We start from the raw sequence: 11,098 nt of genomic DNA, 5'->3' as shown, positions 1-11,098 counted from the left end.
GAACCATATTGTTAGGAAAGCAGTGTTTAATGTCTGGACAAAATACAAAGACTTACTAGAAAACAAGACCCCAAGGTGGTTGTCACCTATGGAAGCTAAGGCTCTGAAAAGACCCAATATGGAGGTCAAATGGCCAAAATATTGGGAAATACTAGAAAAAGATGGAGATAATTTGAGGCTGCAGAGTTTGGAGAAACTAAAAGATAAAGTGCGAGATTGGCTACATTATGCTCAGATTAAAGAGGTTTTTAAATTGGATAAAAAGTTAGGTTTCCAGGTGGAAAAATCGAAGTTGGAAACAGAACTGTTAGAACCTAAGACTAAGGTACTCTCAAGAATGTACAACTTGCTGTTAAAATGGAACACACAGGATGAAACGGTTAAATCAGCTATGATAAAATGGGCACAGGATATTGGGTATAATATCATGTTTGCTGACTGGGAAAGGTTATGGACCACCGGTATGAAGTTCACGGCATGTAATGCCTTGAAAGAAAATATTATGAAAATGATATATAGGTGGTACATGACCCCAGTCAAGCTTGCAAAAATATATCACCTGTCTGATAATAAGTGTTGGAAATGTAAGGAAACTGAAGGAACGTTCTTTCACCTCTGGTGGACTTGCCCCAGGGTTAAGGCTTTCTGGGAAATGATATATAATGAGCTGAAAAAGGTATTTAAGTATACCTTCCCTAAGAAACCAGAGGCCTTCCTTTTGGGCATTGTTGGCCAGAGGGTGTTAAAGAAGGACCAAACATTTTTTATGTATGCAACAACAGCAGCAAGGATACTTGTTGCCAAATACTGGAAAACCCAAGATTTGCCCACGCTGGAAGAATGGCAGATGCAACTGATGGACTATATGGAACTAGCAGAAATGACTGGCAGAATCTGAGACCTGGGAGAGGAAGCAGTGGAAGAGGATTGGAAGAAATTTAAGGACTATTTACAAAAACATTGTAAATTATATGAGTGCTAAGAAGGATGAGAGATTGAAAATAACATGGCACCATCAAGTTAGTTGAAAAGAATATGAGAATGAGTGAATTTTAAGAGAAAAATAAACTTTGAATAAATATTATGTCTAAATTAGATATTTAAGACTTAGATAAAAATATTCAAAGTTAGGGACATAATACTGGAAATTTATAGAATAAGAATGGAAACAAGGTGATAAATTGCTGGTTAAAGTTGTATAAATTTGGAACGCAGGAGCGAGAGATGTGAGGAAGTCCAAAAAGCGAAGAAAATATGGCTACTATAAGATGTTAATTCTATTTTTGTTTCTTTTTTTGCTTTGCTTTCTGTTTACTCTGTTCTCTCTTTTATTGTACTAATAAAATCTTTAATAAAAAATCTTTTTAAAAAAATAAAAATAGGTACCGCTTTATAGCGGGAAGGTAAACGGCGTTTCCGTGTCCTGCGCTGGTGCTGGCTCGCCAGAGCAGCTTCGTCACGCTGGCCACGTGACCCGGAAGTGTCTCCGGACAGCACTGGCCCCTGGCCTCTTAAGTGAGATGGGCTCACAACCCTAGAGTCGAACACGACTGGCCCGTACGGGCAGGGGTACCTTTACCTTTATTATTAGTGAATATCAATATATGTATCAAGGCTTTGAGATTAGACCACTGAAGAAGCCTGGAAAACCACCTTGGGAGTGTGCTACCTGCAAGCCCCAGTAAAAGGGCCCCATCGGGGGCGAACAGTGGTCTCTTGATTACTTGGACTGCCAGGGCGCAACAGGTGCAAAACGGCGGCACCCTGTCTACAACTTCATTAACATCCATCTACAACTTCACTAGCATCTCTCAGTATTGTGAACAACACCGAACTTACCTTTTGTTGGTATCTTCATGAACTTACCTAAAAAGATAAAGAAAACAAAAGACTGAATTAAGCATTTGAAAAATCATTTGAAATCAGACATTATAAGTTCATCTTAGGTTGGGTAGTTACGATATGGATGCAATGCAGCTGCAAAGTGCTAGCTTGAAAAGTAAACATGTTGGGACTGCCCGTGGGAATCAGAGGGACAGTCTATTCACAGTGCGAAGCACCGGAATTAGCTCAGAGTGTAATATGAGCTCTTCCGTTTATTCCTACCCAGGAAGTGTTTGTCTCTACACTGCTGGAGCTTGAAGAGAGCAGTCATGTTTTTTGTAACGCTGCAAAGACAGAAATAAAGGCATGTAAATACGTTTCTGTCTATCTCTTTCCCCTGCCCGGGGGGGCAGGAAAGAGGGGTGTGTTCTTCTCACGTTTGAGAAGAATCGCCGATCGAGACCTTGCCTGCGCCTGCTGGGGAATGCAGCCAGGGAGGTCAACAGGGAATCAAGCCGGGTGCCTGGGAGAGTTGCCAGTTTCTCCTGATAAAGGGCTTGATATCCCGACAGTTAGCAAGTCTCTGTGGCTTTGCATAAGGTTTTGTATTTTTCTCAGAAGATTGATAAAAAATGTATAATTATTTTGGTAGTTATTGTGTATATATTAGTCGCTGATGTGTTGCGTGAGTCGTACTACTACTATGGCTGTTTAAAGCAGCATCACAATGCTTTCAATGCATGGGTTGGATGTAGCCTTGGTCTCCTTGATGGAAAACTTCTGCTGCCTTCCCCTTCAAGGACGCCACTTCGTGATCTGTCATTATGATGCTGCCTGCATCCAGTGGCTTATCAGCTGTTCCTTCATGTTTAGACATTGGCAGGGTTTCCTCTACCCAACTTCTAAAGACTCGAGACAAGTTTGCTTTCCTTGCCATCAAGGCAAATTAAAACAACGTCAATGAATGAGGGCAGATGGCACAGATGCAAATTAATCAAATCCATCAGAGTCTTTTAAGCTGCCCCGAGTGTAGTTTTTACTCTGTGTGTAATTTTTTTCTTCATGTATTACAATACTTTGCAGGAGGAATCGGCTTTTGTTCATGCGGACAGGCTGTCTCGCAGATGGGAAGCTAGCCAGGTGCCACATTAGTGCTTTCTTTGAGAGGATTGTGAAGATCTATTTTCATGGCTGCGGCCGCAAGTGCATGAGCTCCCCCTTGGCAATTTTCACTGCACAAATGTTTACCAATATGCCATCGCGTTAGGAGGATCTGAGGCAGGGTTCTCAAAGGATGCAGATCAAAACACCTTGTTGGGTAATTCTGTATGAAAGGCCTGCAGGCAAAGATGATAGATATGTTCTAAAATGTAAATGATACCAAATGCTAAGGCAGAAATAGGGCACCTCAGACCCAGGGGGTGCACATGTGGCCCTCCAGGCCTCTCTTTCTGGCCCTTGGGATTCTCACCAAGCCATATTCCTTGGTCCCATCCTTAGCTGTTTTTGCCCTGCTGGAATAGGGCAGTCCACCCTAATAGTGCCTCTTGCTTGACCAGGTGCTTCCCAGCCAAAGGAATGCACATGGCAGAGAATTAATGTTTTATTGTCAAAGATAACACAGTTGCTTCTACAGCTCTGGATACTTAAGCACCCCGATCTAGTGTCTAGGTGGCTATTCCCAGGTCTGCGCTCTATGGTGCAGTTGCAGCAATTGGTGAGCCCTCCACCAGTTTATGTACCTTCCCCTAATGGGCTGCATACACATAGCTGGAGACTACGCGTGCGTGGAAACTGCCTCTGCTCTTCCCACTTCAGTTCTCTCCTAGTGCTGGGAGACAGTGCTGTGGGAGATGGTGGGGAAGCACTGGCCTGCCTCTTCCTCCTCTTCTTCCGACCCATCCTGTACTCCACTCTCTAGCTCTGAAGCTTCTCCTGCCTCTTGCCTCCTGCCTGATACATGTCCCCACAAATCACTGGCCCCCTCTCCTGAGTCAGCTCTAGTCCCACTTCCCCTTTCACATCCTCGTCATGGTCCTGCCAGTCCCTGACACCTGGCTGGCTAAAGGATAGAAATGGGCGTGTGTAGAACCTAGTACCCCATCTGCTTCGTCTGCTTCTTCTTTGGTGATTACTCGTAGCTGAGTAAGATTGTCTTCCATAAATACAGTTTTAACAATAAGTCCATAAGTGACTGTGGAGGCCAATTCTGGATTCACACGTCCTTCCACAGTGGGGACATTGGTTTCCAGGCAGGAGCTGATCATGGTGTGGATTTACCAAGTGTGTAGCAGCCCTTTTTAGGATCCACTCTGCTCACCCTGAAAAGGGGGAGGTGCTAGAAAAGGTGCCCTAAACATAGTCTGCCTCCTTTTCCCCCTGACTGGGTCACCACCTAGCAGTTGTAAAAGACAAATGAACTTTGGAACATGGAATATACAGACTTTGTCAGATAACTCAGAAAGCAAGCATCCTGAACACAGAACTGCCATCATTGCAAGAGAGCTGCGACGTTTTAACATCGATATTGCAGCGCTTCAAGAGACTCGAAGAGCAGGCGAGGGACAACTGAACAAAGAAAAAGGAGGCTACACATTCTTCTGGAAAGGTCTATCTGAACAAGAACATTGAATACATGGGGTAGGCTTTGCTATAAAAAAATGACCTTGTGAAGCTACTGTCGGAAATCCCTACTGGCATTAATGAGCGACTCTCAACCCTTCGAATAAAGCTCACCAAAAACCAACAGGCTACTATTATAAGCGCTTATGCACCAACACTGGATGCCGAGGAAGACATTAAAGAATTTTTTTTACTCTCAGCTGGATACTGTCCTATCAGAGACACTACACATTTAAATCAGGATCATACAACTTTAGACAGTCATGTCTTTGCCCTACAATAACAACATTGGGAACTGAAGTTTGTTATGGGTGCTAAGAGTTGTTATGAGATCCCTGCTCCCCTGGCAGAGCTAAAATTCCCTGGATGCTTGACAGTCAATTGCACTTCCCAGGGAAAGAGCAAAGGGGTATTCACACAGTTACATTCAACAAGTGTGCAGTCTGTGTACATGTTAGTTGAGCTGTGCAAATCAACAACTCTTTCACACAAACAACTAGCACCTGTGTTCACTGTCATGTGTGAGGAAGCCTCAAGATCTGCACCTTGTTTGTGGACAGAGAAATTGAGCAGGGATTGGGGGGGGGGGGGACAATCACAAGCCTGAAATCTTTCCTGGGAGGAATAATAACCTGTGAACGAGTCTCTGCTTGTTGGAGCATCCAGGGCTGAGCTCACGTTCCAGGGAGGAGGAGGACTCAAACCGAACTGAAGCCAGCATTGCATTTACAGGCCTCATTCCTGCTGTTTTCATTTTGTTTAACGAGAACTTAACAGGTGAACTGTGAAGAATGGAACAAAGCTAAATGAGAGAAAATTATCAATACAGCACTAACAGTATTAGCATTAATTGAATTATAAACGACATTAGCAGATAGTCTACTTAGCAAGCACTGTCTGGGAGCTATTAGCCCATAAGAAAATCCTTGGGATGTGCTTCTCCATCTAAGGGCTTGCCAACACGGACTGCTGGGATACACCAATTGCTCCTGAAAAGGCAGATTTATCTCTTGACACACAGCTGATCCATCAAAGTTTTTCACTCATTCGAGTAGGTAACCATGGTTGGGAGATCCCATCAGTGTCTGAAGTATGAGGCTACTTTAATGTGCACTGATCAGTGAAAAAATCAGTATTTCTTACTTGCTTCCTTGGGATTTTTTAATTTTTTGCTCCCCTCCCCCTTTTTGCTATGGTGCATCTCTAGCTCTTTGACCCACCTGAAGCCCTTTAGTGAAAGCGCCATCAAAAGCATATTTTGTACAATGCTTTCCAAAAGAGCAAAGCCTGAGAACTGAAAAGTACAAGCCTAGGCTAAACAAATTTATGAGTTTCATTCAGGCAATCCCTTGGGGCACAGACTGACATTGGGAATGTGCAACATGGGTTTTCACAATTGTCAGGCAGCATGGGGGCCCGAGATTTGTTAGGACTAGAAAACACCAGGGCTGTGTGCGCAATAGTCTCTAAATCAGGGATGGGCATACTTGAAGTTTATCAGATCTCCTCCTCTAACTCCCAAGATCTGTTGCCTACAGACAGGGGAAAGTGGCTTCTTATTATTCTTATTCTTATTATATTTATTTATACTCCGCCCATCTGGCGGGGTTTCCCCAGCCACTCTAGGCAGCTTCCAACAAAAGATTAAAAATACATTAAAATGTCACGCATTAAAAACTTCCCTAAACAGGGCTGCCTTCAGATGTCTTCTAAACATCAGGTAGTTGTTTATTTCCTTGACATCTGATGGGAGGGTGTTTCACAGGGCGGGCGCCACTACCAAGAAGGCCCTCTGCCTGATTCCCTGTAACTTCACATCTCACAGGGAGGGAACTGCCAGAAGGCCCTCGGAGCTGGACCTCAGGTTGAATGATGGAGGTAGAGACACTCCTTCAGAACAATGTGCTTCTGAAAAAAAAAGCAGTACTAGAAGTGAACTCACCCCAGATCTCTTTCACAGAAGAGCCCACTGCCAACTGGCTTTCTTATTTTCAATAGCCTAACTGAGATGGGAAAAGTCATCTTCTTGTTGTTGTGAAACAACTGGGATTCAAGAACCTTTGCTGATCAACTGCAAATTATGCTGTGAGCTATCAGCAGATCTGTATCACCCCTGGTGGCTGGTTCCCATTGGAACTGGAGAGGTAGAAGGCAGGGGGTCGAACAGTAGGTGGCACCATAGCCAGCTAATTATACTTTTGTCCCCATTCTCCTCCCTGCTGAGTTCTAGAAGGGCTACCAGTCATTGCAGCCAGGAGAATGGTGCAACCGCAACACCCCTCTTCATGTGTTGTGAATGATGAGGAGTCCAGATTTTTGTACCAGCTGCTTGACAGAGGAGAAATTCCTGTTTTCTTGCTGCTCTGGAGGCCCTTGGTCTGGCCTGGTCCAGTTTCCTGGATTGGGAAATGTGGCATCTATATCTTGCTCCTTAAAGTGACATCTGGTTCCTGAGGGTTCTGTCCTCTCCCCCATGCTTTTCAACATGCACATGAAGCCGCTGGGAGAGATCATCAGGGGGTTTGGGCTGGGTGTTCATCAATACGTGGATGAGACCCAGCTCTACCTCTCTTTCAAATTGGAACCAGTGAAGGCAGTGAAGGTCCTTTGTGAGTGCCTGGAGGCAGTTGGAGGATGGATGGTGGATAACAGATTGAGGTTGAATCCTAACAAGACAGAAGTACTGTTTTGGGGGGACAGGAGGCGGGCGGGTGTAGAGGACTCCGTGGTCCTGAATGGGGCAACTGTGCCCCTGAAGGACCAGGTGCACAGCCTGGGAGTCATTTTGGACTCACAGCTGTCCATGGAGGTTCAGGTCAATTCTGTGTCCAGGGCAGCTGTCCACCAGCTCCATCTGGTGCAGGCTGAGACCCTACCTGCCCACAGACTGTCTCCCAAGACTGGTGCATGCTCTGGTTATCTCTCGTTTGGATTACTGCAACGAGCTCTACGTGGGGCTACCTTTGAAGGTGACCCGGAAACTACAACTAATCCAGAATGCGGCAGCTAGACTGGTGACTGGGAGCAGCCGCCGAGACCACATAACACCCCTCTTGAAAGACCAACATTGGCTCCCAGTACGTTTCCGAACACTATTCAAAGTGTTGGTGCTAACCTTTAAAGCCCTAAATGGCCTTGGCACAGTATAGCTGAAGGAGCGTCTCCCATCATTCTGCCTGGACACTGAGGTCCAGCACCGAGGGCCTTCTGGCGGTTCCCTCACTATGAGAAGCAAAGTTACAGGGAATCAGGCAGAGGGCCTTCTTGGTATTGGTGCCCACCCTGTGGAATGCCCTCCCACCAGATGTCAAACAAATAAACAACTGTCTAAAATTTAGAAGACTTCTGAAGGCAGCCCTGTTTAGGGAAGTTTTTAATGACTGACGTTTTAATGTATTTTTAATCTTCTGTAAGAAGCCACCCATATGGGCTGGGTATAAAGTAATTATTATTATTATTATTATTATTATTATTATTATTATTATTATTATTCCCTGTCTGTTATTGCAAAATGAGCCTATGAGCAAAGAGAAAGTGATAGAATGAACAAGTTATTCCAGATGACCCCAACGCAGATGATGTCAGAACGCAAACACCCACCTGCTCCTTCAGAGGCGACACAGCAATCTGCACACATGCCGTGGCAACTAACTCTTCTCCTACTCTGCAATGGAAGAGAAATCTTGTCCAGAGCAGTAAACCACGCTTCGTTCAGGCAAAACGTTTTCCCCACTCACAGAGATTGACTGAAATGGGCAGAGATTGCACGATCTCTGAAACATGCTTGCCACTCACAAATTGACTCCGTTTGCCGTCTATCACCCCAAATGCTTCCGCTGCATTTACTGGATGGCTTTAAGACTTGCAGTATTTCAAAAGCTGAGTTTCTTTCGGGGGGGGGGGGAGAGAAAGAAGTCCTTGTAATCCCATCATTCCACAGGGTAGCGTTACAGGACTCACCCGGGACACATTGACTCAATGCTTACTAGTGCCAGAGTCTATTTTCATTCACATCCTCGATGACTGATAAGGGAGCAAGAAACTCAGAGAGATGAGGGGTACAATCCTGCTCTCTATTTGAAGTTGTGGGGTGCAGAGGCTCAGTTATTCACTAGCTTAAAAGATGGCCAATCTTGTCAAAATGTCAGTAGTGGTTTTTTCCTCCACAGGCTAGCTGGCTGGTTGTGGATTTGAAAGCAATTTCTAGAGGGTGAGGAAAGCCAAGCAAATACCCGCCCCAAGCTGGGTATTGTTAACAGGGACACATGCCTTTTATGGCCCGAGATCCTGCCTCTCAGCTTTTCCCTGTGACATTTCCCTGTGACATTCCTTTTCAAATGAGGCATCCAAATACAGTGGCGTAGCGTGGGGGGTGCAGGGGGGGCCGGCCTCACCAGGCGCAACATCTGGGGGTTAGGGTTAGGGGGCGCAAATCCACAGGTTAGGGGGTGCAAATTACTTGCCTTGCCCCAGGTGCTGACAACCCATGCTACGCCACTGTCCAAATACGCTCGCTCTCTGTGATTTCGTGACGCAGCTGTGGAAATGATCCAATTTGACACACAGTTCCAATTCAGTAGATACCCGCTTCAGGATGATTTCGGTGGAGTCACTGTTCTATAGGAAAGAAAAGAGGTGGGATAAATCTGTGAGGGTGAACACACCACCAAGTGTGCAAGTGGTGATATTTCGGTCACAATGATAATATTGTCTGGTGCAGCTTTTCATTACAGGGATGGGTGACCTTTCCAAAACTCATATTTATTGGCTAGAAACCTTATTTTAGCTTGAAGGCCACAGTCCCTTGTAGCAAGCCTTATGGGGGCCACATGTCAGTAGCCAGGGCAAAAGGGGGTATAGTATCAGGTATGATAATTTTCTGTGTAGCCACCTACGTTTCAGCCATGCAAAGCCAGCAATTTCTACACACGTACACATACCTACATTGCAGGGGGTTGGACTAGAGCAGTGTTCCCCAAACTTAGGTCTCCAGCTGTTTTTGGAATACAACTCCCATCATCCCTAGCTAGCAGGACCAGTGGTCAGGGGTGATGGGAACTGTAGTCCAAAAACAGCTGGAGTCCCACGTTTGGGAAACACGGGACTAGTAGACTCTTGGGGTGGGTCCTTTCTAACTCTACAACTCTATGATTCGATGATCTCTCACCATCCTCCATGCAGGCGGGGAAAGAAGCACTATCACACTTCAAGTATGTATTTTAGCCAGCTAAATGCACTTGGGGGTGTTGCTGGTGAACTCTGTGGCCCAGGAGTGTGGTTCTTCAACCTTGAGTCCCTAGATGTTACTGGGCTATAACTCCTCCTACAGCCCACGTTAGCCAATGTTCAGCGATGATGCAAGTTGTGATCTAACAACATGTGGGACCCAAGGCTGAAAAAGACTAGTTTAGAGAGTGTCCTGAGGGACAGATTAAGAGGCCTGGGCATCCATGTTCAGCTCCTGGGCTTCCGGTTTCTCCATTCCTTGTCTAGGTACTTTTCAGAGGGAAAGACTCAGAAAAACCTGGCAACATTTCCCAAAACAGGCCAAGGTCTCAAAAGAGTAGTGGCCCTACCAATGTCTGTTGTCCTCCCCAAACCCCGAAACCCTCTCTGTGGGGGACAAGGCTACCAATGGCTACTAGTCACAATGTTGTACCTTCACTAGCAGAGGCTTTAAGCTTCTAAATACCAGCTGGTGGAAATTGCAGGTGGACAGTGTGGTGTAGTGGTTAAGAGCAGTAGTCTCGTAATCTGGGGAACCGGGTTCACTTCCCTGCTCCTCCACATGCAGCTGCTGGGTGACCTTGGGCCAGTCACACTTCTCTGAAGTCTCTCAGCCCCACTCACCTCACAGTGTTTGTTATGGGGGAGGAAGGGAAAGGAGAATGTTAGCCACTTTGAGACTCCTGAAGGGGAGTGAAAGGCAGGATATCAAATCCAAACTCTTCTTCTCTTCTTCTTCTTCTTCTGTTGCCCTCTGGTCCTGCTTGAAATGCAAGAATGCAAAAAATGTCTGTACAGTGGTACCTCGGGTTAAGTACTTAATTCGTTCCGGAGGTCCGTACTTAACCTGAAACTGTTCTTAACCTGAAGCACCACTTTAGCTAATGGGGCCTCCTGCTGCCGCCACGCTGCTGGAGCACAATTTCTGTTCTCATCCTGAAGCAAAGTTCTTAACCTGAAGCACTATTTCTGGGTTAGCGGAGTCTGTAACCTGAAGTGTATGTAATCTGAAGCATATGTAACCCAAACCGTTTTAACCTGAGGTACCACTGTATTAGATGTAAGTTAACATAAATTCACAGTCTGAGATGCATCCTTGGAAATTCCTCTTTGGATAATGGTTCAAAGAAATAGCTTAAACATCACCAGATAGGACACATCAGGTCAGATAATAATTTCACCAGAGAACAGAACTAACTGCTAGGATGATATGGATTACCCTTAGCAGGGGGAAAGTATCCAAGATTATTGTTCATCTATATTAATCCTCTGTTGCTTGCAAACACTTTGACTCTTTGATAACAGTGCAAATCTGCAAAGGCTAAATCAGTTTGTCGGGTACATATGTATTTGTTGCAAACCACTGAATGCACAGATTACTCTCACCGTCACTGGCCCATGGAAAGTGTCGTTGCTGAGCATGATT

The 11,098-nt window shown here is 45.3% G+C and overlaps 1 long non-coding RNA gene across 1 annotated transcript; it reads right to left on the bottom strand.

Annotated features, from left to right (window-relative positions):
* Window positions 1-3,090: 3,090 nt before the first annotated feature.
* LOC309350502 lies at window positions 3,091-8,744 on the bottom strand. The gene is made up of 3 exons (XR_014160443.1): window positions 8,433-8,744; window positions 5,079-5,228; window positions 3,091-3,161 (listed from the first exon to the last, which is right to left on the bottom strand). It is a non-coding gene; the product is annotated as an uncharacterized lncRNA (long non-coding RNA).
* Between the last annotated feature and the right edge of the window lie 2,354 nt (window positions 8,745-11,098).

The sequence above is a fragment of the Podarcis erhardii genome (assembly GCF_964252035.2).
Source record: "Podarcis erhardii genome assembly, chromosome: 9".
NCBI classification, from domain to species: domain Eukaryota; kingdom Metazoa; phylum Chordata; class Lepidosauria; order Squamata; family Lacertidae; genus Podarcis; species Podarcis erhardii.
Note: the sequence above shows the minus strand (reverse complement) of the source record. Positions and strands in the feature narration are given on the sequence as shown.